At 47.8% G+C, this 22,891-nt stretch overlaps 1 non-coding gene across 9 annotated transcripts in view; it reads right to left on the bottom strand.

Annotated features, from left to right (window-relative positions):
• The window catches only part of LOC106504851, a 65,135-nt gene that overhangs the window by 19,250 nt on the left and 22,994 nt on the right, over positions 1-22,891 (bottom strand). For 7 of the 9 annotated variants that reach the window (XR_002335574.1, XR_002335576.1, XR_002335575.1 and 4 more), the window contains exon 2: positions 3,556-3,631. This is a non-coding gene — a transcript (uncharacterized LOC106504851). Of the gene's footprint in view, positions 1-3,555; positions 3,632-4,765; positions 5,135-6,163; positions 7,784-22,891 lie in introns of those variants that run through there. The other 2 variants (XR_002335579.1, XR_002335581.1) reach the window with 2 other exon arrangements.

The following is a 22,891-nucleotide window of genomic DNA, read 5'->3' on the forward strand; positions in this document are numbered from 1 at the left end:
CCTGAGCTAAATATGTGCACATTGTTATGTCAAAATATTGGGGAGGGGGGAGTTCCCGTCGTGGCGCAGTGGTTAACGAATCCGACTAGGAACCATGAGGTTGCGGGTTCAGTCCCTGCCCTTGCTCAGTGGGTTAACGATCCGGCGTTGCCGTGAGCTGTGGTGTAGGTTGCAGACGCGGCTTGGATCCCGCGTTGCTGTGGCTCTGGCGTAGGCCGGTGGCTACAGCTCCGATTCAACCCCTAGCCTGGGAACCTCCATATGCCGCCAAGAAATAGCAACAACAACAAAAAAGACAAAAGACAAAAAAAAAAAAAAAAAAAAATATTGGGGAGGGGAGGTGCTTGGAGAATAGCCCAGGTATTAAAATTTTAGTCGATTACACACTGGTTATTTACTTCTTAAGGCTTAAAATGAAACAGCGGTCCATCTCTGTGTTCTGAGAGTTGCTGTTCTGGGGTTGGAGGCCCACGTCACTCCCTGTACCACTTCCCAGAACACCGTCTCCATTCTAAGGGCACCTCCACGAGCCTGACGGTTATCGTGTTGCACTTGGAAATCAGAGTCACCGCGGTCGGCCGAGGACGTCAAGAGAAAAGGGGAAAAGTGCCTCACGACCTCCTCTGCCGGGCCGGCAACAGCGCTGTGGGATCTCCAGCCAGGGGCTGCCAGCCACCTGCCCTCAACCCCATGGGCCCTTCTGGGCACATCCCTGTGCAGGAAGAGGTCACTGACAGGTTTGAGCAAGGGAAACGAAATGGTATGACAAGGCTTTTTAAAGATCACTCTGGGTCCAACGCCAAGAGCAGAATGGAGGGAGAGGGGACGAAGGGCAACCAATTCAAAGGCCTTTGCAGGGACCGACAAAAATGATAATGTCGCGGGACTTGAGAGACGAACACGGGAGGGTGGCAGATGAGTTCAGGAGCTGCCTTATGGCGTGCCATTGTGGCTTACGAACCTGACTGGTAACCATGAGGACACAGCGGGTTCAGTCCCTGGCCCCCTCTGTGAGTTAAAGACACGGTGTTGCCCTGAGCTGCGGTGTAGGTTGCAGACAGAGCTCGGATCTGGTGTTGCTGTGGCTGGGCTATTGGCAGGCAGCTGTAGCTCCGATTCGACCCCTGGCTGGAACCTCCATATGCCGCGGTGCGGCCCTAAAAAGAGAGGAAAAAAAAAAAAAAAGATCAGCTTTAGGAGAAGTACCTTTAGGACGTGGTGATTTGGAGGAAGAGAAAGGTGTCTCTAACGTCTCCCCAGATTCTGACTTGGAAAAAGGGAATGAACAGCTGCGCACCTTATGGGGTAGGAGGGGACGTCTAGGGAGGGGCCGTGGTAGAAGGAAACCAAGAGTGAAACGTGGGAGCCACTTCAGTGACTGTTATCAAAGGTATAACAGGAGTTGTTCCAGCCTGTCTGTGCCAGCTCACAGTGGGGTGACCACACGGGGTCAGCTTGCTCGGCTGGGACCCGTGCAGGCTGCTCTCAGATGACCTTGAGGAGTAAAGCAGATACGGCCTTGGGGCTGAGAAAACAGTCATGTTCAGAGTAAAAGGGGATTTGCAACCCACCACCAGGGGAAGTGAAGTAGGATTTGCAACCCACCACCTGTAGGACGTGAAATAGTGTATTTTCTTCAATTCAAGCATCATAACAGGTCTGCTGATTTCCTGACACTGATGTTTTCAGTGATTCCAGTCTAGATACCAGTAGGAGGCTCTGGGTATCTAGTCTTGTGCCCCGATGGTTACACCACAGACAGAGCATAGCTGCCACCCGTCCAGGTTACTCCAAGTTAGAATCTCCTCCAGGAAAATGTTCATCTGAGGTGGAACTGACACAGAGGAAGGTCTCTCTCAACACAAAGACCAGAGAGACAGCCTATTGTAGGAAAATAATGACTCACTGAAATCCCATCCTGCTCTTAAGTTAATATGCCTCCTTCTGGGCCAGTACCTGGTTTCCCATCATGCGATGGGTCTACTTTCTGCTATCAAAGGACAAATCAAAATGTCATTCAACAATCAGCCTTCTAATTAAAAGTTGAGCCATTTTTTAAAAATCGCATTTAGCTAGACAATTCCACATGGCAATAAAGCATTGTGCTCTGCCGCCTCCATGGATGGAACCTTCTGCAGTTCTTTAAAGAAGCCAGGGAAAGAAAATCGTTAGATACCTCTAGATTAAGCTGCTCGAACCCCTGTTAGAGTCTTCCCATGTGCTCACAGAGTAAGACAGCACAGCATTCATGTAAATTAATTAAATTTCCTGCATTTAAATAAGCCTTAACAAAAATAAAACTTCCAAGACTGATTAGAAGGTCTCGGGCAGAAGAGATCTTCTTTTTCGAGACAGCAGCCTGGCTGGCGGTGGGAGAATGGCCCGCGTCAGACCGCATCACTCCACAGCAGGTCGAGGCTCCCTCCGCTGGGAGGAACACGGGAGTGGGTGAGAGACAGAGCCCCTGGTTTGCGACAGCAGGAGCAGCTTTCAAGGGGAACGACCAAGATGGTGCAGGGGAGCGAAAAACCAGGCGCCATGCACATTGGTGACGTGGCCTCCCATGGGACAGCTGAGGATTGAGGCAGCTCGGAAGATCGTATGGGTAGGTGGGTGGATGGATGGATGGAGGGACGGACAGACAGATGGATGGAAAAGGGGGCCTGTCATTCAGGAGCTAGGAGGGGCCATAGCCACAAGCATGACCAAACTCTACCTCGTGCAACCCCACTCAACCCCAACTACGGGTAGGTGGGGGGAAGGCGGGGAGCCGAGCTCCCACCATCACTGGTTTCCTCACCTGCCTGCCACCGCCCTTCCCCTCCAGCCTCGGGTGACTGCTCTTCACATGGGCCCAAATTGTCCATGAAAAAGAAAAACTAGATACAAAAGCTTAGCTATTCGCTTCATTTCACCAACAGCCAAAAGACAAAGGACACCCAGAGAAGATCAGACCCACAAATTCTGATGAATCTCCAAGAACAGAATCGATATGAATGTGACCCCTAGGACAGGCCCTGCAAGGGCGCAGTGGTGGAGGTACAAAGGGAGTCCACACAGGAGCTGACTGTCTAGAACGGAGGCCAATTTATTGCCCACTCAACAAATGTTTACGGAGCATCTACTACGTCCGAGGCACAATTCAGATAGACCCTCAGGGAAGTGACTGGGAAAACAGGCAAACAGGCAACTATTCATCAAGTGTGGAAGGAGCGTGAGCGGGTCCCAGAGAAGGAGCCCCCACATTCGATACAGCCTCGGGAGAAAAGTCGGAGGGGGGGGCGCGGAGGGTAACGTAAAGCCCATCAAGATACACGCCAGTAAGAGAGAGAGTGTCGCGGGGGTTCAAAAGCAGGAGAAATCACCGCCAGCCTAGAGAGGACCAACAGGCCCTCATTTCCAGGGAGGCAGCATTTGACAAAGGCCTTGTGATGACTAGGAGCTCGGCCAGGCAAAGGAAGGTACGGTATCACATGGAGAACCGGGCGTGTTACACACAGGGACAGTAATCCCTCTACACATGGGTTGGGCAGACACAAATTCACTGTTGTTTACCTTTTCTTCAGCGTTAAGAACTGCGTATCAATAGTTTCAGCAAACTGATTTCCAGTGAAGGCGACCTGGATTATTCCTGTTGAGAAATCAGAAGAAGAGGCATCATAGGTTTGGTGCCACGACCCTCCACAGACCTCTTGTTTTGGGACATCTCTACCAAGGCCGTGCCTAGAGGGCAGGCACAGGCTCCCCTCCCCCAACGGACCGGCTTGGGGGTGGACGCTTGTTACCATCAGCCACACTGCCTCCCTCCCTTCTTCCCTCATCTGAGAATAAAGACATGCAAACGGAGGCAGGCAGTGTGAGCTCTGATGCAGAAACACACACATGCACGCATGCACGCACGCACACGAGCAAGATGAGCAGGACCACTCCAGCTCCTGCACTCCTAGGATTCCTGCAACAGACCCTCTGCTGACTTCAGCTGGCATGAGAGCATTTCTGCTTCCCGGCAACCTAAAATCACTGATTTAAAAATCAAGAGATCCAGGGTTGGGACTCGAAAAACAAACAAGTAGAGGGTAGAGAAATAAAGGCTTCTTCGACAAAGCCTCGGGACACATAAAAGAAGTTGTGAGAGTGACCTGGGCCTCTGGACTACTGTCCCATCACATCCGAGAGGAAAGGAAGTGAGACGGTGAAACTCAGAGAGTAGACCCAAACATAATTCATAAAACCCAGTGGTATTAAATATTAAGATCGAACCCAGGGAAAAGGGGCTTTTAATATGGGTATTATCCAGAACAAACAAAATAAATCAGAATTTCTATGAAAACAAAGCTGGGAGACTCTGAAAGTGCTTTAGCAAGCGAGCAACAATGGAATAACTATACAATGCCTATCATTAATAAAATGAGACGTGCAATAACTCAAAGTCATGTTGCCTTTTTTTTTTTTTCCGGTCTTAATAAATATTTTGGTTACTCATGGTTGGTGGGTCAGCAATTAGTGCTGGGCTGGTTTTCCTTCTGGTCTTACCTAGTTTACTCGCTGCATTGGCTGCAGTCATCTAGTGGCTCAACTAGGCGGGAATGGTAGACCAGATGACTCAGCGCACATGCTAGTGATGGCACTGTGTGTGTTGCCTTCAGTCTACTTTAGTAAATGAGAACACTTTTTTCCTGAGCTCTTGAAAGATTTATGCCCACTCTTCCCTGGACCTACTTCTCCACTGGTTATTGGTTCTTGAGAGGATGAACCATGAACTCACCTACAGTAGAGTTTTGAGACTCCAATCCTCTCAAGTCACCTCTCCTAGAGAGCAGGATTTTCATGAGTTCAGAGATCAGGATGTGTCAGAGGGAGGGGTGGGAGGCAGGGCTGGAAAGGAGAAGGGCCTTCAGGGGTCTGAATGCCAAGTTAAGTTGGATGGACTTTATTCAAGCAGCAGAAGAGTTCAGATGACTGTGGGCTAATCCCACGTTCTCTAACAGATAATTACCGCTCTGGAAATGTAGAATGTTAAAACTGGGCTGCAGAGGGAAAACAGGACCCAAATCACACAGACGAAAGCCGTCAGCCAGAAATTAAGTGGACAGCAAGCTGTGACCTTTACCCTTGACAGGGTGCTTTGCCTGCTGCTCTTGGCTCATTAGCAGCAGCAAAGGTTTCACAGGTATCCGCCGGCTCCTGGGCCTTCTAGGCAGCTCGGGGCTCCAGGGGCTCAATGGAGCATCGCTTTCACTCTACAGGGTACGGAACAGTGACAGGGAAGCCAGCTGGCCTGCAGAACAGGCTCTAGGGCAGCGATTCTGTTCGCTCACCCCAGACCTGCCCCAGGAAGCTGGTGTCCCATCCTGTCTGTCCATTCCAAGCAGCAGAGGCACCTGTGCTCTAATCTTGGCCCCACTTTCTCCTCACTGGGGCTCAGCTGCTTTGTCCACAAAACCAGGGAGGGAGACAGGACCAGGGGCACTCCAAGGGCGGTCTGCAAACCAGTGCCATCCACCACCTCTCTGCTGCTGGTTCACAACACAATAAGCACAGAAATTAAGAGCAGCTCAAAGCTTTTACAGTAGGTGACACTGCTACACAGCCAAGCACACAATCAGTGGAACTGCCTTGTTGAACAGAGCAGACTAATGTACAAGTTTCCTGCAGACGCTATCATAAATTACACAAACAGAGCAGCGTGAAACAATAGAGATTTATTCTTTCACAGTTCTGGGGGCCAGAAGCCTGAAGTCAAGGTATTGACAAGGCCACAGTCCATCCAGAGACTCCTGGGGGGAATCTGCTCCTTGCCTTTTCCAGCTTCTGGCAGCTGCTGGCATACCTCCGCTGGGGGCCACATCACTCCTCCACTGCACTGCCTTCCGTGTGTGCATGTGTGTGTAAAATCTCCTTCTTCCTCTCTGCTACAAGGAAGCTTGTGGCATTTAGGGCCCACCTAGATAACCCAAGATGACCTCATCTCAAAATCCTTCATTACATCTATAAAGACTTTTTCCCAAATAAGGTCACATTATTTGAACACAGCCACAGCAACTGGTTTGGATACAGTTGAATTCGTGCGTGCGTGTGGTCAGGTGTACATGACGTGCCTGTACACGCATATCGGTTCACTAATGGAGAGGAAAAAAAACCCACCACCCTGCCTTTCACTCACCTGGGACCCCAGCTCTTCCTCTGCAGCCCAGAGGCCCAGGCTGGGCAAGACCGGACTGCAACGGGCACCCCCAGGAAAGGAAAGGAGGCTGACAGGTGGCAGGGGTGCGAGAGGCAGGTGTGACTGTTCCCTCAGCCCTTCCCTAGGCTGGCCTCCCACCTTATCTGGCAGGAACTGCTCCCTCCCTGTCCTATCTTCCCGCCCCCTAAATGCCTTTAGTTGTAAACTGATTACACTGATTTGTTTTTTTGGTTCAAGTGTGCCTCCCTCACCCCATCAAATGCTCAGAGCTTTCAATGTCCAAGTTTGAGAACAGAAACAAAGTTGTTTTATTAAAACCCTCGTGTACCAAGCACTGTCCTGCTACTCATATGCCCTCTCCCCTAATACCCAGCCCTGTAACCTTGAGAACATTCAGGAAGTTTCCAGGCTTCATAACAGGATGGAGGAGGTACTTGGAAACTTGACAAAGCAAAGATCTCATTTCTCATCAAGTTTTCTTGACTTGTAAGAACACTCCCTGTTAAAGCAAGTACTAGGTTGGGTCCCTTTGCTATGTCACATTTCAGCCACGTCAAAATACCAAAGAATGTTTAAAATGGTAACAGTCCATGCAGGTACGGCCACAGCAAAACAGGCATTCTCATCATTCAGCTACTGGCAGGAGTACAACAAGCATGATCTTTCTGGGAGCCATTTGGCAATTTCTTACTAAATGGCTAAAAATTGTTTGCACTCTTTGAGGTTGTAATTATTTTCAGAACTCTACACTAGGCAATACATCTGAAATAGGGACAAAACTTAATGCACAATGGTATCCATGGTGGTGTTATATATGAGACGAAAAATTTGAAAGTAATTTAGCCAACAAAAAGAAATGATTAAACAAGCTATGTTAGAGTCATGAATAAAGTTTTATGTAGCTATTTAAATGACATTTTACAAAGAATCTCTAATAAAAGCAACCACTACAATAATAGCTATTCCTCAGATGGGCCACGCAGTGTCCTAAGCTTATTAGGTGCTTTGCATATATTAACCCTTTTCATCCTTAGGCAGGTAATACTGTTATTGCCACTTTACAGATCAGAAAATGGAGGCACTAAGAATCAAGACACTTGCTGAAGACCATCCTGAGAGTAGGAGACCCGCACTGGGGCCTGAACCCACCTAGTCTGGCTCCAGAGTTCATCCTCTTGAATCCTGTAATAGTCTGAATAGTGGCCCCAAGGAAAACAGGTCTCACCCTGGAACCTGTAAATGTCTCCTTATATAGAAAGAGCATCTCTGCAATTGAAGAATCTCGAGACTAAATGGCCTTGATTATTGGGTGGGCCCTTGATGCCATCACAAATGCCCTCACAGGAGAGACAGAGGGAAATCCATGTGAAAACAGAGGCAGAGACTGGAGAGATGGGGCCACCTGCCAAGGAATGCCAGCAGCCACCAGAAGCTGGGAGCGCCAAGGAACGAATTCTCCCCTGGGCCTCCGGAGGGAGCGGGAGCACAGGCCTTACGCCCTGGTTCAGACTTCTGGCCTCTACCTGCAGCCAGAGTGAATACATTTTTGTGGGTTTTTTTGGTTTTTGTTTTTGCTTTCTGTCTTTTTGCCTTTTTTCTAGGGCTTCCCGCAACATATGGAGGTTACCAGGCTAGGGGTCTAATTGGAGCTGTAGCCCCCGGCCCCACATCACAGCCACAGCAACTCGGGATCCGAGCCTCGTCTGCAACCTACACCACAGCTCACGGCAACGCTGGATCCTTAACTCACTGAGCGAGGCCAGGGATCAAACCCACAACCTCATGGTTCCTAGCTGGATTCATTAACCACTGAGCCATGATGGGAACTCCACATTTCTGTGGTTTTCAGCCACCCAATTTGTGGAAATTTGCAGCCACAGGAAACTAATACAAACTCCTAGGCTGTGCTGCACTCAATGCAAGAGAAAATATTCATATGTTAAATGGGAAAGCAGAAATCAAAATTTATACACACTGATCTTAATTATGCATATCAAAACGCATGCAAATACAACAAAACGTTTTCTAGTGATTATCTCTGAATACAAGAATTATGGGTAATTTCCAGCACTGTGCTTCTTGATATTTTTCCAAATTTCTACAATTAATGTGAATTTCTCTTACAAAGAAGCAGAAAAAAAATTTTTATTAGCAACTCATGGTATTCCTGCAACTCTTAACTCAATCACAAAAATCAGAAATCAAGAAAACTCCTTAAGGATTTTCTCAAGCCAGTCTCAGAGCAACACCTGAAAAATCAGCCACCCAGAAGCATCCATTCCCTAAGGGACTCCACTCAGCCCTGGGCCTCGCCAACGCCAGTTAGTTTTCAGACTCTGGCAGGAATTAATGCCGCTGAGGAAGTTTCAGGGTTTGAAACAAGAGGATAATCCAAGCTGGTGCATGTTTTCCTGTCTATCTATCCATACGTGGGGGTGGTGTGGGTCCCACGCCAAGAACCAAAGGCACTGGTTAATAAACATGGAAAAGTTCAATTGCTCCGTGGGTGACTTCACAGAATGAAGCACCGCAGTCAACACTGGCTTAATCTTCTTACCGAAGCACTGATGCCAAACCCTTGCTGGTGCACAACCCTCCCGCCACCACCTGCAGTCAGAGGACCAGAGGCCAATTCTACTGCAGCGACATCACATCCCTTGATTACATGTTTTCACATAAAGAGTGTACTAACATTTTCCCACAATGTATAGGCAGCACCGGATCAACACAGAGAGGAGGATGTGCTTTGCGTCTGGTTTTGCACGATGGAAAAGGAATGAGTCCGGGGTGCCTCCAGCACAGGCCAGGTCAGAGCCGTGGAGCATGAAAAGCATGCATATGGTTTTATCCAGCGCCCCCCAGGACAAGGCAGCGAGCTCAGACACCGGGACCACAGCGTGGAGTTTATTCTTTAGTCTCTGAGCACATTTATTCACTCTTCATTCAGCCAGTCAACCAGCATATACAAGCACCTACTATGTGCCAGGCACTAAGAGGAGGTTGGCTCCCATCGCCAACACGCTATATCTCAGATGATATGGCTGAGCAAACAGCCCATACTTTCACCAAGCTTCTTCATCAGTCCTGGGTCCCAGGTGCCAGCAGTGGCAAAGGGCTGGAGGAATACCTCAACAGACCCAGCAGAGCTTTAAAAATGGAAAAAACAGGAGCGTCCGGAAACGAGTCTGACTAGCATCCCTGAGGACACAGGTCACAGATGCGGCTCAGATCTCATCAGAGACTGGGGTGTAGGCCAGGAGCTATAGCCCCAATTTGACCCCCTAGCCTGGGAACCTCCGTATGCTCCGGGGGCAGCCCTAAAAAAAAAAAGAAAAGAAAATGAAAAAACAAAAAACAAATGGTTTAAGCACTGTTTACAGTTCACCTTCCACATCTGCAAGTTCCCCATCCATGGATTCAACAAAGAGCAGGTGCAAAATATTCGAAGAAAGAAAAATAATTTCCAGAAAAGTTCCAAAAAGCAAAACTTCAATTTGCCACACACTGACAACTACTTACACGGCATTTGCACTGTATTTACAGCTACTTACACAGCATTTACATTGCATTTATAACTACTTAAATAGTGTTTACATTTATTAGGTATTCTAAGTCATCTAGAGATGATTTAAGTACACAGGAGGATGTGTGTAGATTATATGCAAACACTACACCATTGTGTATAAGAACCTGGAATACCTGTGGATTTTGTTACCTGCAGGAGTCCTGGACAACCAATCCCTCATGGATATAAAGGGCTAACTCTACTGTCCACATAACATTGACATAAACTTGTAATTTGGGGTGACCAATTGATGGTATTTGAATCTCCCTACTCCACACATACAGTATATTAACATTTTCTCAAAACATGTTTTTGTTTTTGTTTTGGTTTGCCTACCATTGTATGCCTAAATCTACCAAGTCTAACCTCAAGAGGCACTCTAAATATCTGAAACATAAATTAATGTCCGAATAAACATAAGTAATCAATTTCCTCATCTATAAAAATAGAAAAGCCAGGCTACACAATTATTTCCCAAAGTCTAAGGAACCTAATCTCACAAGACAGGCCAAGAAAAGAAGGCTCACATGGTATCTAATTGGGGAAATACCACATTCTACAGCCTCCCAGCCCCCCTAAAGATTCACAATGTACGTTACATAAAGATATGAGAGGAGTTCCCATCATGGCTCAGCGGTAATGAACCCAACTGGTATCCATGTGGGTGCGGGATTGATCCCTGGCTTCACTCAGTGGGTTAAGGAGCCGGTGTTGCCGTGAACTGCAGTGTAGGTCACAGACGCTGCTCAGATCTGCCGTTGCTGTGGCTGTGGCGTGGGCCGGCAGCAGTAGCTCTGATTCAACCCCTAGCCTAGGAACTTTCACATGCCGCAGGTGCAGCCCTAAAAAGGAGAAGAAGAAAAGAATAGAACATGGGAGAGCCTTTCATTAAAAACCTGTTTGAACCTCTCAAATCAGCTTAACCACAGATGCCCACTCACGCTTAACACTTGCTAAAGACCAATGTTCTAAGGAAACCCTGAGAAAATACTAACTAAATTCTTCATTTGTTCAAAAACCATGTATTAGGCCCTTGAAGAAATGATATAATGATGGAGATAGCTGCCATTAAACAAGTTACCATTTCATAGTCACAATACTTGGTGCTCCGCCACCAAAGTAAACATGAAACCCACCTTACAGCCTACAGTCTACTGGAAGGGACCCATGAACACGAGTACAAGTGGGAGTAACTGAAGTGACAGACACACACACACACACACACACACACACACGTATACACGTATACGGATGGCCGTGGATATCCGCACACACGCACAAGAAGGGAGAGGCAGTGAAGGAGCGATCCAGGCAGATGGGAAGCAAGAGAGTCCAGAATGTGAAGACAAGTGAGTTGGATCCTATCCAGTGGTTTTCAAAGTATGGTCCGAGACCCTCTCTGACGGTGCAGCCGGGAACAAACTATTTTCAAGTGTGTAACGTGTGCACTAATGGTGCAGAAAACTGCTGGTGCTTTAGCAAAAATCAGGGCAGTGGCATCTGACTGTATTAGTAGTCAGCGTATTCTCTGCCACCAGACTTGCACGGTTAGAAGAAAAAAAGGTCCATCTCCCCTAGGAATGTCCTAATGAAGCAGTAAAAATTACTAACTTTATTAAATATTAACCTTGAGTACACATCTTTTTAATATCCCATGTGACAAAACACGAAGCACTCATAAAGCACTTCTGCTACAAGCCAGAGGATGGAGACTGCTGGGAAGAAAAAGCACCGAGCCGCAAGCTGAATTAGCCACTCTTTTTCACCCAACACCATTTTAACTTGAAAGAATGACAAAAAAACACTATGCTGTACTTGGATTTGGGCACTTTTAGAATGAATAAAGTGTGAGCTTGTTATATCAAGGACAACTGACAGTATTTGTTGAAGATAAATTTGAGCTTTCTAGCAAAAATTAAAATTCAGAAAATACACGTATTGGCCGCCATGAGCTTTAGAGCATCCCCATACTTAAAGGCTTTCACGAGGGGCATTAACAAATATGTTTTCTAAACGAAAATTACAAAATGCTTTTAGATCCTTTCAAAGTCCAAGATAGACATACATATATATATACACACACACACACATATATATATATATATATTTTTTTTTTTTTGCCACACCCTCAGCATGCAGGAGTTCCAGAGTCAAGGATCGAAGCTGCGCCACAACAGCAATCCAAATCACAGCAGTGACAATGCCAGATCCTTCACCTGCTGAGCCACCAGGGAACTCCAGACCAACAGAATATGAAAAGTTCATTCATATATGGTCTTGGAGTCTACGCCGCAACAGATCTTTAAAAAACACCGCTTGTCAAGCTCTGATATTTCAAAGACTATCCACAATTAACCGGAATGGAAATGAAACCATTCCTCCCTTTTCTGACTACATATCCATGCAAGGCTGCATCTTCTTCATACAGTTGAACCACCACCACATACTGCAACAGACTGAAGGCAAAAGCATGTATCAGAACCCAGCTGTCTTTCATTAAAGTAGATATTAAAGATATCTGGAAAAAAGTAAAAACACTGTCACCCTTCTCATTAAATGTACTTTTGCTCTGGAAATAGTTCTTTTTCATTAAGTGTTGTCTGTGTTATGCAATGGGTTTATTTATTGCTATATATAAACTAATGTAATGAGTATTCTTAAATCTTTTCCATTTCAGTTTCTAAGATTGTAAACACTGCTGCATATAATCCACACAATTTAAAGTTCTTTGTGGACCTCATCACAAAGAATCGTCAAAGGAGTCCTGGAATGAAAAGTCTAAGGAACGCTGGTGGGGGGTGGAGGGGAGTGGTGGTAGGGGAGGTGGGGGGTGAAGGCACCCGGAGAGGGCCAGCAGTGTCCCCCACACTGTGGTGGGATGTCCGCAACTGATGTGACAAGAGCCAATGAAGGCGTGTGGAGCACCGAAGTGACAGGGACAGATCTGCCTTCTAAAGAAAAAGCAAGGATGCCAAAAAGTTGCCTTCTGCACCATGAGCTATGATTTTAGAAACAAGTCAGTCTGATGGGCAGTCAAGCTGCAGGACACCAACGGTCTATGATTACCATCTAAAAAATGAAATACAAATTTCTATAAAAGAGCACGAACAGAAAAGTATTCAAATTTAATGACAGAAGGGAAAGAAGCTAGACTTGCAACGGGCCAGCACTGTGCGAGACAGGGGGAATCATCAGTACAAAGTACAGAGTTTGAAAGATCCAGAGATACCAAAATCGAGATACATTTTGGGCAAGTCTGAAAAATAAAAATAGAGGCACCAGCAAAGTGCAGTAAACTGCAGCAGTAAAGAGGGAAAATGAATGCAGCCCAGAGAAGACAAACAGAAGCCTTTAGAAGTAAAAAGAAGTGAGGAAGAGAGGAAATCAGTTCCTATTTCCACAGCCTGCGCTCCACCCACTCCGCCACAGGGATCGGGGCAGCGGGGGGTGCAAAGGGAGGAGGAAGCACCTGCAGGGAAAGGAGACCCCGCAGGGTCCACCACGGGATGGGAACGCGGGGCTGGACAACCAGACCACCCCCCACTCCCCATCCGATTCGCCAGGCAACAGTCTCACCCAAGAAACCCGGATTACACCAATCAAGCATACAGACCGCACAGAAAAGGCAAAAGACCAGCATTAAAACTTGCTCTACAAGGAACTTAACAGTCATTATTTTCTAAGTTAAAAAATAAAACAAATCAATAGTCTAGTTGTAGGTAAAATGAGAATGGTGTCCTATAAAGAACTCAACTGGAAGAGCCTGGCAGTTTTCTGCCTCCCTGGGCCTGTTCCCACCTCCGCAAGGTGAGGGGCCGCCACCGACTCCACACGTGGCCGGGAGGCACGGGAACCGGGCACGCAGCTGTCGCAGGGCGGCTGCTCAGTAGACAGAAGCCATGACCATTATCCCTGCAGTCACGACGTCAGGGAACACAGGTGTCACCACGTCACTCTAAGCCAGAGAGCTCCCAAGGTCAAATACTACGGTTTGAAAAATCTCCAATATGTGAACTTAAAGAAGGAATCAGAGTGGCTTCGGCCCAGGCTTACGCTCACTCAACAGAGAGAACTGCCCTTGACCTTGTGGGCTTGTTACCACCCGGCACAGACAGCCTGTCCAACCACTAAGGGACACGCCAAGCCCAAGGAGACCCAAGGAAGAGGGAGAAAACGCCAAACTTCCTGAGCAGCCAACCCTGCTGCCATGTAACTTTCACACACAATTTATCTCCCCTGATTGTCATGATCAGCCAGGATGTGGGGGGCACCCTGTCCTCACCCTGTCTTATGTCTCAGGGCCGAAGTGCAAAGAAGTGGGGAAGCCAGAGCCTCTACCTTTTGACGTGGGCCCTGGACTCTTTCACTAAGCTGCCCACCCCCACAGAGGTCTGAGGGCCCAACAAACGTGGGCCGGCAGCTCTTCATCCAAGCCTGACATGAGACTCTGCCTTTCTTCACCACGCATGGCCAATGAACGCCCAGTAAGCATCCACTGACAGGCCAGCCACTCTCCCCGGGGCTGGGGCTGCAAGCCAGCCGCTGTGCCCTGGCCCCGAACAGGCATCAAGTGGACGAGGCACTATTTCTTTAGGGATGCAGTAAGTGCTGGGTACCTCAGGGGCAGGTCACGGAGGGCCTGAGCCTGAGAGGTCACGGGAGCACAGGCAGGGGCTCCAGGGGGTCTCAAAGCCCATGAGCCCAGAAGATCTGCGAGGTTCAGGAGGCCAGCAGGACCAGGCTGCACAGCCCTGTAGCCACACAGACTGCAACCTACAAGCCTGGGCCCCGCCTCAGAGGAGCAGCCGCATCCAGTGTGCACCGCGAGGAGCATGGTGGCTGCAGCTCAGAGGCGGGGAAGGGAAGGAGTAAAGGTACGGACGTGTGTCAAACAGAAACCCTCCAGCTTGGGTTGACCACAATTTGCAGACTGAGAAAGACACTTTGCTTTGCAACCTAGTGCATTACACACAGTCCCCGAGGGGCTACCAGCCTGACATCCCCTGGGACCCCGGCCAGCCCCTCCACTTCCCCGGGCCTCAATCCTCTCCTGTGAGTCAGGAGTAATAACGGCAATGCCACGGGCCTCAGTCGTTGCGGGGGCACAGTCAACGTATGTAAAACCTTTTGCGAGGTTAATCTTTTCCCCTGAAACTCTTATGCAAACAAGGATTTCACAAAATAAAACTCAACCATACCATGTACCCTGTACTCTCACGCTTTCAAGTCTCCTCTTTCTTTCTCTCTTTGCCTCCTCTTTCTTTTCTTTCTTTCTTTGCTGGCAAAGACCCTCTGAATGAATCTCAGACCCTGGTCACCTGGCTCGCGAGCTCCACCTGGAGCAAATAGCTTGGACTTGGGGGGTGGTAGTGGGGGAGAGAGACGTGATGGCGGCTGATGAGTTACAGGGGAGAGGGGACCGGGGGGGATGACAGCACCGTTTCTGAAATGGGGAACCCAGCGGGGAGCAGGTGTACATCTGTGGGAGGAGAGGGACAAGTCAGACTTCATAGTCTAAACTCCCTGCCCGGAGGAGGATTTGGGTGAGGTGACAAAAGGAACCCTCACTTAAACTCTTTCACACCAGAACCGCGGCTACCGATACAGAATGTGTTTTTCCACACAGTGCTGGGAGGTGAACAGCCTTTGTGACTGATGGAGGACCTGGGGACCTGGGGCTCCCACCAAACGTCTTTTCTCATCTGACCAACATCAAGCACTAATCACAGTTAGTTGGAGTCCATCAGTCTGCCCATCTGTTTCCTCTACTAAGTGAACTGCCCCTGGGGCCGGGACCACCCTGGCTCACCCATCTTTCTACTCCCCAGGCCTCTCCAGTCTGCTTCCCTGCCCGCTGTCTCTAGGAGGTGCTCAACTCAACAATTTAACATGATAAAACTGAAAAGGCCATATAAGTTCAGGAAACTAAAATAAGCCAGAGATGGAGCTCCCCTTGTGGCTCAGCAGGTTACGAACCTCACACAATGTCCATAAGGATGCGGGTCCAATCCCTGGCCTCACTCAGTCAGTTAAGGATCTGTCGTTGCCACAAGCTGTGGTGTAGGTCGCAGCTTAGTGGCTCTAATTCAACCCTTCATATGCTACCGGTGTGGCCGTAAAATGAAAATTAAAATTTTAAAAAGCAAAAAGTAAAATAATGCAGAACAAATAGGAGGGCAGAGGCAGAATCTGCCAGGAGAATTCTGGTCATTTCAGGATGTGGGCCAACAAAAGACCAACAAACTGTTCAGAGAGAAAAGGAGTCTGCACAACAGCAGCAAAACTCTGGGATGTGCAATGGGCATGGATGGCTCTTTCTCATGAGGATCAGACACACAAAGCAGGCCTGGGAGAAAATCAGGAAGACGAAGGGAAAAGAAAACAGGAAGAATGAGGCATGATGTGTATACATCATCTGGCCTCTTCCAAGGATCACCCTGGATGTTTAAGGCGTTACGTCCCTTCCTTTGCTACGTTTTCCCACCAGCTGGAGACCCCTGGAGGCCTCTCTGTTTCCATTCTCCGCCACCTTCCAAGTCCAGCTCCTTGCATGTTCCCTGTTCTTCTTTATGTAGATGACTCGTTCCCCACACAGACAGGGACAGTATTAGCTGCCTTCTTATGCGTCCACCCCTGCCCACTGCACAGAGGAGGCACCCAAGAGTAGCGGATTGATTTTAATACTGATTGATCGATTTGAGCATTAAATACCAAATTCAGATTCATATTTTCTAGTCTCACCCCCTTTAGTTGCAACTGCTACTAAAGCTGTCATTTTTCAAAGGTAACAGGTGTCTTTATTAAGCAACTACCATATGCAATGCACAGCTAAGGACCGCAAGGAGAGGATCTCCTACAATCTCTCATCTGCAGGGTTGGGATGATTATTTCCATTTTATAGATGACAAGACTGAGGAGCTCAAAGACACCATAGTGTAGTAAGTGGCCACACTAGGATTCCAAACTCAAGGCTACTTAATTCCAAAGCCAAATATGTACAATCACTCTAAAATTTTAGCATGATTTTCCCCAGCACAGAGGTGGGAGAAGTATCCATCTAACAGACTCCACACCCACACTCACCAAAACATGAGTACAGCTCAACTCAGAGAGCTTTTTTTAGGCCAGAGGAGACCATAATTTATCAAGACCCACTCATTCACTTCCTTCAAATACACAGGTCAAATCAAGCTTATTTTAACACCTTGACTTAAAAGAATGGAATGTGCTCATGGCATCATTTGTTTCTGAAAAAAACGTTTAACATAAACTAAGAAACCAACAACATTCAGAATCATCAAACCATTCGTGGCAGGTAGTTAATAAAATAACCATGCAACTTGGAGCAGCCTCCCCATCACCCCTGTTTCAGTGCCCGTCGCATTTGCCCACACTATTCATTTGAACATCCAGGTAACTGTGAGGCCTCCTGCACACGTGAGAAAAAATGAGCCTAAGAAATTCAGTGAGTCATAGAAGGTCACAATGCCTATTACTCAGACCTTGTTATAAGCAACAAAAGAAAGCACCTCCGGAGTTCCCGTCATGGTGCAGCGGAAACGAATCCGATTAGGAACCATGAGGTTGCAGGTTCGACCTCTGGCCTTGCTCAGTGGGTTAAGGATCTGGCATTGCCATGAGCTGTGGTGTAGGTCGCAGATGTGGCTCGCATCCCGAGTTGCTGTGGCACAGGCTGGTGGCTATAGCTCCGACTCGACCCCTAGCCTGGGAACCTCCATATGCCGTAGGAGCGGCCCTGGAAAAGACAAAAAGACAAAAAAAAAAAAAAAAAAAAAAAAAGAAAGAAAGCACCTCCAAGGAACACAGGCACAAGAGCGACCTCACCGTAAGGGAGGGTCTTCGAGCAGCTGGGACCCCCGGGGACCACGTCCCTCTTCTTGCCTCTGCCCGTGGCTTCCTCCCACCCTGGGCAGCCCAGTATCTCCTCCAGACGGGAAACCAGGGCCATGGAAGTTCCAAACTCCCACATCCCTGGCTTCACCATCTCTGAGGAAAAGGCTCTTGGGCCCCAAGTTCAATTCTAGGGAGGTGCACTTGAAAGGATGTCCGCTCCACCTTCCTACTCCCCGCCCCTATGCTGCTTCCCAGAGACCTCTCTCCATCAAACCCCTGCGCCTTAGTGTCCTTGGTCTGGCTGAGGGGCCCCAAAGTTTCACACCTTCCCTTTGTCATCTCCCCACAGGAGGCTGCTGCACGCTCCCTTTGGCTCAGGAGAGCCCTATCCTGTACTGGCAGCTCTGTAGCAACAAAGGCAGGGAAAAGCCCCATTTGAACATCCTAGTCCGTGGCTGCAATGACTGCCTTGCAGTCTCTAAAATACCCGGCCTCCTAATAAATTCTTCCACCTATGACACAGAGGACCAAGCAAGAACCACACACGGCAGGTCGCAAGATCTGACAGAGGAGCAGCACTTCCCCAGAAGAAGCAAGGAGGGGAGACCCATTCCAAATGAAGGGAGAAAGCTTATTTAAGGCAGATTAAATAACAGTAAGTAGAAATCCTGCACACACAACTGCTAAGCCACAGCTCTTCCAACCCCAAGTCAGGCACTCCTGCTCATCCTAACTTACAGCTGACTTGACTTAGCTAAGCACTAAATCGTGAAGGGACAACAGTTAAGCACAGCCAAGACATACTAAGTCGCTAACTGCGCAGTAAAGATGCTTAAGTGCAAACAGAATTAGAAAAGAGAGATCAATGTCCCATTAACATCCGAGAACATCCTCGACCTAAGATCTCCACGCCGCAGCCCAGGCTGGCGAGAAACCGAAACTGTACTTCTTCATCAGTGAAAGTCAGACGAGCCTCCGCGTGCCTCCGTACAGCTGAGCGCAGGGGTCTCCCCGCAGGCCCACGCCTTCTCAGTCCTCTCTTCCCCGGGAGGGTCCGTGCGGGCCCCGGGAATGACTAACGTCCCTTCTTCTCAGGAAGAAGGCAGGAATCGGAAACACAAACCCAAGTGGACGGAGATGAGCCCAGCAGCCCAATTCTCAGCACAGACTGCAGGGGCCAGGGCCCCGGGAGGCACCCTGAGCGTGCGCAGTGCTCAGAGGGGCGCAGAGGGGCCCGGGTGTCAGCGAAGTAAGTGGGTAGGAGGCACGGACCCCACCGCTGCCTTGTTAGCACCCCTGCAACCCACTCGAGGATCTCTTCCTCCCTCTTTCATCTAATCAAACACGTCTATCGCCCGCACTACTGCCAGGCACTGTCCTTCAGGCTTACAAATAGTCTTTGTTGTCGCCGGCTCCCCCGGCTGCGTGTGGTTATGGTGACTTTGAAAGGAATTGAAGAAGCAGGAGCTTTTGATCCTTTCCCCAAAGGTCTCGCCTAAACCTGGATGGCTGAACGCACCCTGCTGCCCTAGTTCCCGCATTCTGCTTCTCTCCCTGCGCCGGGTCCCCCCTCATCCTGCCTCCACAGACCAGAGACCAAGGTTGATATTTATTGAGCACTTGCCAAGCTCTCGCCTCCCGGTCTCGCCTGATGCTCACAGCCAGCCCTCTTTACAGAAGAGGGAGCAGGCCGCAGGGGCGGGCGGGCAGCTCTCTGGAAGAACGCCCTGCTGGTGACCGGCTGCACCGAGGGGCGAGGCCCGACCTCAGCCCCAGCAGGAGCTGCACACACCCTGCTGGACCCAAGTCAAGAGCCTCACTGGAGGGTGACACCTCTGTGTTGTCACTGGAAAAGCTGCCCTTGGCAAGAACAGACATGGGCTGCCCCATCACAATTGTTTTAACTGAGGTGGAATTCACATAACAGAAATTAACCAAAGTGTTCAATTCCATGACATTTAGGACATTCCCAATGTCATGCAACTACTGTCTATATCTAGTCCCAAAGGAAAATTTCTACCATTAAGTGGTCAATCCCCATGTTCCCCTCCCCCCAGCCCCTGGCAAGCATGCATTTCCTTTCTGTCTCTATGGATTTACCTACTCTGGATATTTCATATAAACAGGATCATAAACTATGTGGCCCTTTGTGGCTTCTTTCACCTGTCACATAATATTTTGTTTAGCCATGTTGCAGTATATATTTATACTCTATTCTTTTCATGGCTGCATAATAGTCCATTGTATGCATAGTCCACATTTTGTTTATCCATACACCTGCTGATGGACATGTGGGTTGTTTCCATTTGGGTACTGTCAACAGTGCTGCTATGGTATGGACATCTGCCTAAAGACCATGTATGTCTGTTTCAAATTCTTTTTTTTTTTTTTTTTCGCTTTTAGGGATGCACTCTTTAAACCCACACTCTTTTAAACACTCTTTAAAAAACACAAATTTGCCATATCACTTGTCATCTGAAAAATGCAAATTAAAACAATGGGATTCCTTTACCCACCTATTAAAATGGCCCAAATCCAGGCTAGGGGTTGAATGGGAGCTGTAGCTGCCGACCTATGCAATGCAAGATTGAGCCTCGTCTGCAACCCACAGCTCACGGCAACACCAGATCCTTAACCCACTGGGTGAGGCCAGGGATCGAACCTACATACTCATGGATATTGGTTGGATTCATTACCACTGAGCCACAGCAGGAACTCCCTGTTTTCAATTCCTTCACACATATCCAGGGTGGAACTGCTGGGTCCTATGGCAATTTTATGCTTAACTTTTTGAGGAACCCTTCAAAATATTTTGAAAATGTGAACTACTACCAAAAAAAAAAAAAAAAAAAAAAAAGCCAAAAAGACACTGAAAGCAAAATGCAAAACTTCAATGAAATTAAAGAAGTTAAAAAAAACAAAAAAAAGTTTCTCTATTCTTACCCCTTCTTTCATTAGGTTCAATTTGGGCAGAAAAAAACCCAAACAGTTCACTTGTGCTTAAAAGACCAAGAACACTAGGAAGAGAAAGTTAGATATGCAATCCTACCAAATAATTAACAAAGACTGCCGTGTCTCCACAATATTTTTAACAACAAAATCACCTCTAAGCCAGAGGTCTGTCAAAACCACCTGGCTGGCTCTAGACTTTTGAACCAAAGAAAACAGCTGAGAGGACCCAGTGCAGGCCCTAAACTGGGAGGCTTTCTGTTATCAGTAAAGACTGGATACTCTGCTCTGGCTCCATTTGCATAAAACCATTTTTCTCTTTGGAAAGACACAGCCCTCAGTGGGAAAAAAAAAAAACAAACAAACACTCTTTAAAAAAAAAATCTTGCCATATCACTTGTCATCTGAAAAATGCAAATTAAAACAATGAGATTCCTTACCCACCTATTAAAATGGCCCAAATCCAGACATTGACAGTAACACCAAATGCCAGCAAGGATGTGGGGCACCAGGAACCTCATTCATTGCAGGTGGGGAGGTAGAGGACCGAGGACAGCTTGGGGGTCCTTACAAAACTAAACATACTCTTACCATCAATCCAGCAATCACCCTCCTTGGTGTTCACCCAAAAGATGTGAATGCTTATGTCCACACAAAACCTGCACTTGGATGTTTATAACAACTTTATTGACAACTGCCCCAACTTGGAAGCAATCAAGAGCAATAAACTGTGGTACATCCAGACAATGGGAATAACTCAGCGCTGAAAAGAAATGAGCTACCAAACCATGAAAAGACATGGAGGAACTCCGAATGTCTATTGCTCAATGAAAGAAATCAATCTGAAAAGGCTACATCCTGTATGATTCCCTCTATAAGATACAGAGGAAAAGGCAAAACTATGCAGACAGTAAAAAGATCAGTGGTTGCCAGGGGTTCGTGGGGCAAGAAGGATGAACAGGCAGAGCACAGAGGATTTTCAGGGCAGTGAAAATACTCTGTATGATACCAGAATGATGGACACATGTCACTAGCATCTGTCCAAACCCAGAGGATGGACAACACCAAGTGTGGATCCTAAGGTAAACTGTGGACTCTGGCAATCACGATGTGTCAAGGTAGCTTCACTGACTGTAACTGTACCACTGGGAGGGTGGTGCAGTAGATAATGAGGAAGGTTTATGCACGTGGTGGGGGCAGGTAGGAAGAATTCGGGAAATCTCTGCACTTTCCGCTCAATATTGCTGCAAACCAGAAACTGCTCTAAAAAAGTAATGTCTTCATTAAAATAATTTTCTGTCCATCCCTTAAAATGGTATTTCGAATCAGTTCTAAACCATGAGCGCTACTTTGGGAATGACGTGCTAGAAACGTAGTCTGGGACCAAGGGAGAGAGAAGCGAGCGTGAGAAGCAGCCCAGGGTGCACACGAAGCCTCTCTCTGCATCTGCTTCCAGCAGCTTTTAAGGGGCTGATAATCACCAATGAGTTTAGCTGGGAGGACAGTGGCAAGACGGGAATGCAGAGGGAGTGGACCAGAAGAGGACATATCGACACCTTTAAATTAAGTGAAGAAGAAAACAGCTCTCTGAAGGACACAGTAAACGAACTACAAATGACAAAACTGACTTCTGATACCAGCAAGACACCGACATGACAGGGACGGCTGGCAAGTCAGGAAACAGGCAGGCGCGCTGGCAGCATTCACCGGGCAGGTGTTCAATTAGGCAGGAAGTGGATTGACAACAACTCAATTAATTCACTGTGCACGCCTGTCCCCGAGAACACAAAGATACACCTGAAATACCAGCGGCAGGCCAGAGCTGAACTCCATGGGCCCATTTTTGGCAAAAGTGGGGGCTAGCAAAGATGCAAGAACAAAAGATAAAATTATACTCAGATTAGCTCTGGGAAGCCCTTTAAAACCAAGGCCAGAAAGGAAACAAAACGAGAAGGTAGCTTACTATGAATCAGATGTCATTCCTTTCCCATGAGTGGCTCCCCTGGTTGCTTCAGATACAGGTACCCTGGTGCATGGGACTGGGGAACGTGATAAAGACAAGCAGACATGACTTAAAAACCAACAGCAAAGTGATGGGATCACCCCTATTGGTAACATCCCCTGTGTGCGAGGCTCTGCCAAGCCGAGACTTAAACTCCAGCGCACCAGGTATACCTATGGTCTGAATACACTGCAAAGAACATAGAAAAACATGAGGAGTCACAGGTGAGGCAAAGGTAAATACGTTGAGAACATAAAATCAAGGAAAGAAAAACAAAGGTTATCATATCAGGACCAACATCTGGCAGAAGATACAAGCGCTTAACAGAAAGTGGGAC

The sequence above is a fragment of the Sus scrofa genome, chromosome 9 (genome assembly GCF_000003025.6).
Source record: "Sus scrofa isolate TJ Tabasco breed Duroc chromosome 9, Sscrofa11.1, whole genome shotgun sequence".
NCBI lineage: Eukaryota > Metazoa > Chordata > Mammalia > Artiodactyla > Suidae > Sus > Sus scrofa.